We start from the raw sequence: 6,582 nt of genomic DNA on the forward strand, positions 1-6,582 counted from the left end.
GAAGAACAAACTGGGGAGGAGGGTGGAGAGAGTGGTGCGGCAATGGGGGAGTGAAAGCCCAGAATCCCTGTGAATGTTCATTGAAACTAATAAAATTTAATAAAAAAAAAAAAGACGAATTGCAATTAGGTAAATCTGCTGTCAGGGACCTCTCCAGAGTCCTGAAGAGCAATGATGTCAATCTAGAGACTAAGATGCTCTTGATCCAAGTCATGGTCTTTACATGCATCAGAGAGCTGGGCAATGATTAAAGCAGTTAGATGTTTCCTCAAAAAGTTGAACAAAGCTGGACAATGATTAAGGATGACAGAAGAATTGATGCCTTTGAATTGTGGTGCTGGATAAGAGTATTGAACATACCATGAACTACCAAGAAAACAAACAGGTCTGTCTTGGAGAGGGTGAAATCAAGTTTTTCGTTGGAGGCTAGGATTTTGAAGCTCATCTCATACTCTGGGCAGGTGGCCAGGAGGCATTGATCCTTTGAGAAGGACATCATGCTCGGAAGGGGGGAGGGGCAGAGCAGGAGAGCAAAGACCCTGGATGAGACGGAATGATACAATAACTAGTGCAATGTGGGTATATATGTCAGAGATAAATAAGACTGGCTCAGAATAGGGCAGGATTCAGAGCTGTTGGGCACAGGGTTGCTATGAGTCATAGGCAACTCAATGCCACATAACAGCAACAATAGCATTTCAGACAAGGGTCTGAAATTTACAGAATACTCCTGGGCCTCCAGAAAAAAAAAAAGACTGATAACCCTATTACAAAACTGGCAAAAGACATGGAAAGGCTTCACATAGAAAGACATTCAGATGACCAACAGTCACATGAAGAAATGCTCAAAATCACTGGCAATAAGAGAGATGCAAACCAAAACCCAATGAGATATACGTAGCAAAGTTTAGCAGGGCAGCAAGCAATAAATTTTGGATAGGATGTGGAGAATTGGGAAATCTCATACACTGTGGGTGGGATTGTAAAATGGTACAACCACTCTGGAAAGCAGTTAGATGTTTCCTCAAAAAGTTGAACAAAGAAACTCTCTATGACCCAGCTATTCTACTACTAGGAATATACTCCAAGGAAATTAGAACTGAGATACAAACTGAGATCTCTGTATACCAATGTTCATAACGGCATAATTCACTAGCACAGGAACATACAAACAGCCCAAAACAAATATCCAACTACAACTGAATGGATCGAGAAATTGTGGTACATTCACACAGCATTTAGGAGCAGCGATTTAAAAAAAATACTGCATAAGTTGGGAGAGACTGGACAGCATTATGCTGAGTGAACTAAGTTTCATAAGGACATATGCTACATAAGATCATTATTGTAAAAATAGAAGGATAACTAGTAAAACATGTATGGGGATCCAAAGGGGTGATGGGCGGAAGAAGAGGGGTGAGGATGGGAAAGGAAAAAACCCACAGGGTTGCAGAGTTTGGTGGGTAGAGGGAGGCAGTGAAGGAAGTGGGAAGGATCCTGCAGAGACCAGAAAAGATTGGGTAATGATGGGCAAGGTCCAATGGTGTTTGATTTTATAAAACATAATGCATGGGAATGATTGCAAGAAACACAACACGAATGAAGACTAGTGTGAAACACAATGTATACGAACTCTGCAAGTAAACCAATGTTGTTGTTGTTGTTGTCATGTGCTGTTGAGCTGCCTTCAACTCATAGTTGAAGTTGGCCCTATATACAACAGCTCTAAAGCCTTCCCTGTCCTGAGCCAGTCTCACTGATTCTGACACACCTACTCCCATTACCCCATTTACTATATCAATCCACCTCATCCAGGGTCTTCCTCTCCTGTGCTGTCCCTCTATCCTTGCAGTATTATGACCTTCTCCAAGGACCTCCTGGCTACATGACCAAAGTATGGGAAATGGAGCTTCAAAATACTAACCTCCAAGGAAATACTTAGTTTCACCATGTCTAAGATAGACCTATTTGTTTTCAAAGTGGTCCATGGTATGTTCAAGACTCTCTCCAACTCCTTAACTCAAAAAGCATAGATTTTTACTCTGTCATCCTCAGTCACTGTCCGTTGTCCAGCTTTCTGATGCATAGCAAGTAACTGTGAAGACCATGACCTGGATCAAGCACACCTTAGTCTCTAGACTGACATAGTTGCTTCTCAGTACTCTAGAAAGGTCCTTGACAGCAGATTTACCTAATGCAATTCATCTTATGATTTTCTATCTGCTAGTATTAATAATGCTGATTGTGGAGCCGAGCAAGCTGTTACTGTTAATAACCTCCATCTCTTCTCCACCCATCATGGTGCTGCCTATTAGCCCAGTGGTGAGAATCTTTGTCTTCTTGATGTTGAGCTTCAATCCATCTTGAAGACTACAGTGCTTGACCTTCTGCAGCAAGCGCTTCAGGTTCTCCTTCAGGTTTTAGCAAGCATGGTTGTGTCTTCTGAATAATGTAGGTTTTTAATGAGTCTTCCAATCCTGATGCCACATTCCTCCTCAGAAAGCCCGGCCTCCTGAATGATCTGTTCTGCTTACACACTGAAAAGGTGTGGAGACAGGATGCATCCCTGATGCAATCCTTTCCTGATTTTGAACCATGAACTGTTTCCTTGCTCTGTTCTAAGGACTACTTGTTGGTCTGAGTATAGGTTTTACATGAGCACAAGTGATGGAATACCAATTGACATATTTTAATAAACAGATGCTTCCCTGGACGTGCTCATCAGGTTGTAATAAGAAATTTGGAGAACAACTACCTGGCCAACTGGCTGAAAGAGATTCATTATTCATTCCCATTCCCAACAGAGTGTAGAAATTACTGAACAATACATATCACTAATATCCAATAACATACTATGACAGGTTTGGAAGCAGGAGTGGCATCCACTTCCTAACTAACATGCCTCTGGAAACTCTATGAACTTAGATAAATGTCGATAGTTGCAGAGGGGCTGCAGGCCTTTTGTTCATGGGGTCATTATGAGTCATGCTCGACTCAAAGGCAAACAACAACAATAACAACATCACTAATATCATAAGCAAGCAAAATCCTGCTGAAGAAAATAAATGACTGGAACAATACACTGACAGAAAACTACCAGAAATACAAACTGGTTTAGAAGAAGTCGTGGCACGTAGTAGAGACATTATTGTCAATGTCAGATGATCTTGGCAGAAAACAAGGAGTACCAGGGAATATCTGTGTTTCATTTACTATAAAGGCATTTGACTCTGTGGATCAGAACAAACTATGGCTAACCTTGAGGAGAATGGGAAAAGAGTGATAATGAATACAGCATTAGAACAGATGAGGGGAAGAATTACCCAAAAAGAATATATGATTAGGCATTATACATATGAGAACAATCTGGGACAAGGGGTGCACTAGGGGTGGGCTGGGGCAGAGGGAGGAAAGGGATAGAAAATGTGCAACAGTGAATAAATTAAAAGAAAAAAGGGGGGGGGGAGAAGATGCACTGCAATCTCAAAGGCACTCAATTCTAATCCATCAGCTACTCCACAGGAGAACGATAAGTAATCTCCTCCCTAAAGATTTACTGCCTCTATCGTCAGTAAGGTTAATATGCAGTATTATTCAAAATGGGTGACCCTGGAGGACATTATGCTGAGTGAAATATCTCAGTTACAAAAGAACAAATATTGCATAGTGCCACTGTTGTAGAATGGGACTGACATCAGGGTTGGGGTGAGACTGAGAAAAATTGGGTAAGTTATGTATACTACATTGAAACAGATGAGGGAGAGAACAGTTTAATAGCGATATATGATTGGGTATTATCGTTATGACAAGAGACCAGAATGAAGGTTGCATAATGGAGCGTGGGGAAGGGGGTGGGGGGCGGCGGCATTGTATATCAATGAAGGAATTTTTGAAGGAATTTTTCTGTTACTTTTCAAAGAGAAGAGCGAACTGGGGGGGGGGGCAGGGAGAAAAATGCAACAATGAATGAGTGGAAATCCAAAATCTCTGTAAATGTTCATTAAAATTAATTTAAAAAAATATTTCCTGCCTCTGAAAAGATGCAGGATCAGCTATGAGTTGGTTCCGACTTGGTGGCAAATAAAAACAACAAAAAAGATAATGTCTAACTGTTTTATCTACAAGATGCAACTTGTTGGATATAGCCATTAACCTTTAAAAGTTTGCAAATAATGAGAACATTTAATTACTCAAAACACTTTGTCTGAGTAAAGTCATGCCATAGCTGGCTGCCCTATTAGAGGAGCCCACAAGGCAAGGAGATGAAGCCTCTTGCCAACAGCCACAAGAAGCAGAAGAATCCTTCAGCCTGAGCCAAGTCTTCAGAAACCTTAGACCCATCTAATACCGTGAATGCACCCTCATGAGAGGCTCTGAGTTATAGCCACCCAGCAAGCCTTATAAACAAACAGAAATATAAATAAATGATTCTCTTTTTTTAGGCTGATAAATTAGGATCATCTTCTATATAACAATAGCCCTATATGGTTCTCCTTCCAAAATCAGGGTATTTATTTTTATTACTTTTTTTAAATCTCCAAGTATATTGGCGAGCTCTGGTGGCCCAGTGGCAAAAAGCTGAACTGCAATTGCAGAAGTGAGCAGTTTGAATCCACCAGATGCTCAGCTGGAGAAGCTGGAGAAGGAGGGATAATCTCCTCCTGTACCAGTCAGATCTGATTTGATGGTACACACACAAAAAAATAATAAAAATAAAAAGACAAACAAACAAAAAAAACCCTCCAAGTATAAAAATATTACAAAATATTTGACCTGTAATTTTCTTTTGCATCTTCCCAAGCAAGTTGTCTGAATTCCTCATACATTTTTTTGTTGAAGTGATCTCTGAGGAAAAAGGACCAGAAACGAAAGAGGGTATTCATTTCTTGAGACTGGCCAATTCCCAAGCGTTTTCTCTCTAAAAAAAAAAAGTTAAAATAATAAAACATATACATATATATTTGTATACATAAATTAAGCCTACTATTTAAAATCAAGACAATAGACATTTTATATCATTTAAAATAAAAAGGAAATACATTAATTCTTCAAATATATTTAGGTTTCTTCTAAGTAGAAAATAAATGCCAATCTAATTTATGACTCACTGGTTACATTTTAGCACAACAAACTTAATTAAGACTACAAAATTAAGTTTAAATATTTGTTAACCATAACATGCCAAATTTTATTTAACACATGTAAGACATAAAAATACTTTAAAAAGAATATATAAATATATTTATTTATGGTAATTACAATAAAATATTATCTTATGCTGGCATTAAATTACAATTGGAAATTTTTTTAGCGCTATATTTTCATTTTAAACATAACTAAGTAAATAATAGGGAGCTTTGGTGGCTTAGCAGTAAGGAGTTACACTGCCATATCAAAGGCATGTGGTTTGAATCTATCAATTGCTCTAAAAGAGAAAGATAGGCAGTCTCCTTCTGTGTTATTAACTGCCTATGAAAACTTACTGAAGGGGGAGAGCTCTTAGTTTATTCAAATTTGACAGTACATAATGAGTATCTTACCACTTAGGCATCTTCGACGATACTTGTGGTAAACTTGTTGAGTAAAGCCATTTTCCTTCAAAAGTTCATGAGATGGATGCTGGAATTTTGGGAATGATTGGGGAGTACATCCATAACTTCCTATTAGTGGTGTACCTTCTGAAGGTGAAGTATTTGAACTGCTGTTTTGAGGAGGGAGGAAAGAAATCCTTTCAAACTGAAATATTAAAATCATGTATTTAAACCTAGTTGTACCTTTTTCTCTACAACAGGAGACATCTCAAACTTTTCTGAATTAATAACATACAGATTTAGATATTAATTGTTATTCAACACACAGGTAAATTTAAAAGTTGATAAAAAGCATGATCTTAGATTCTCACAGTGGACAGAAGCAGGTATCACAAGAGCTTATTCTTTTTCCAGATTAATTTAGCTGAGGTTTACTGACAGTTTTGTTGGTTGTTTATTTAACGATAACACTTGAGAATATTATTATTTTCTTGTTTTGAGTAAGTAGGCTAATTACGTAAATTGAGTAAGCAGAAATGAAGGATAAAGTCTGGCACAAAGGTAAACGCAGTGACTTGATGGATTCTAAAGACATACAGGCAATTTAATTCTCTTGGTCAAATTTACTTCTAAAATTTATCTCTTCTTTTCACCTATATATCATTACTCAAATTTAGGTCTTTCTCCTCTTTAAATTGAAATAATTTGGATTCTTGTTTTTCTAGTCTTTCTCTTCTATTGACCTTTTTTTTTTTAAATGAAAAAATTTTATTCTATATTGGTTCACTTACAGAGTTCATATACATTGTGTTTCACACTATCCTTCAATCACATTGTGTTTCATACAATCATTCCCATTCAATTTATTTTATAAAATTAATCTTTCTAAGTCATTGACTAAATCACTGGTTTTCTAAATACAGTCAGGGGATCCCTATAAGTTTCCCTAAAAAACTTCCAAGAAGCCTGAAAGATTGAAACTCTTTTCATTATAAGGAATTTGCCCTTCCTCTGTGCTTGACCTTTCTACTAATGATACAAAAAAAAAAAA

General features: G+C 37.6%; 1 pseudogene across 1 annotated transcript in view; it reads right to left on the minus strand.

Moving 5' to 3' along the window:
- Positions 1 to 6,582, minus strand: part of LOC102870655 — a 30,707-nt pseudogene that overhangs the window by 9,212 nt on the left and 14,913 nt on the right. The window contains exons 2-3 of the transcript XR_439016.1: positions 5,541 to 5,701; positions 4,774 to 4,918 (exon numbers count right to left, since the gene is read on the minus strand). The product of XR_439016.1 is annotated as a la-related protein 1B-like (transcript). The remainder of the gene's footprint in view (positions 1 to 4,773; positions 4,919 to 5,540; positions 5,702 to 6,582) is intronic.

Source organism: Elephantulus edwardii, unplaced genomic scaffold (genome assembly GCF_000299155.1).
Source record: "Elephantulus edwardii isolate Elephantulus edwardi_28Jun2011 unplaced genomic scaffold, EleEdw1.0 scaffold00311, whole genome shotgun sequence".
NCBI classification, from domain to species: Eukaryota; Metazoa; Chordata; class Mammalia; order Macroscelidea; family Macroscelididae; genus Elephantulus; species Elephantulus edwardii.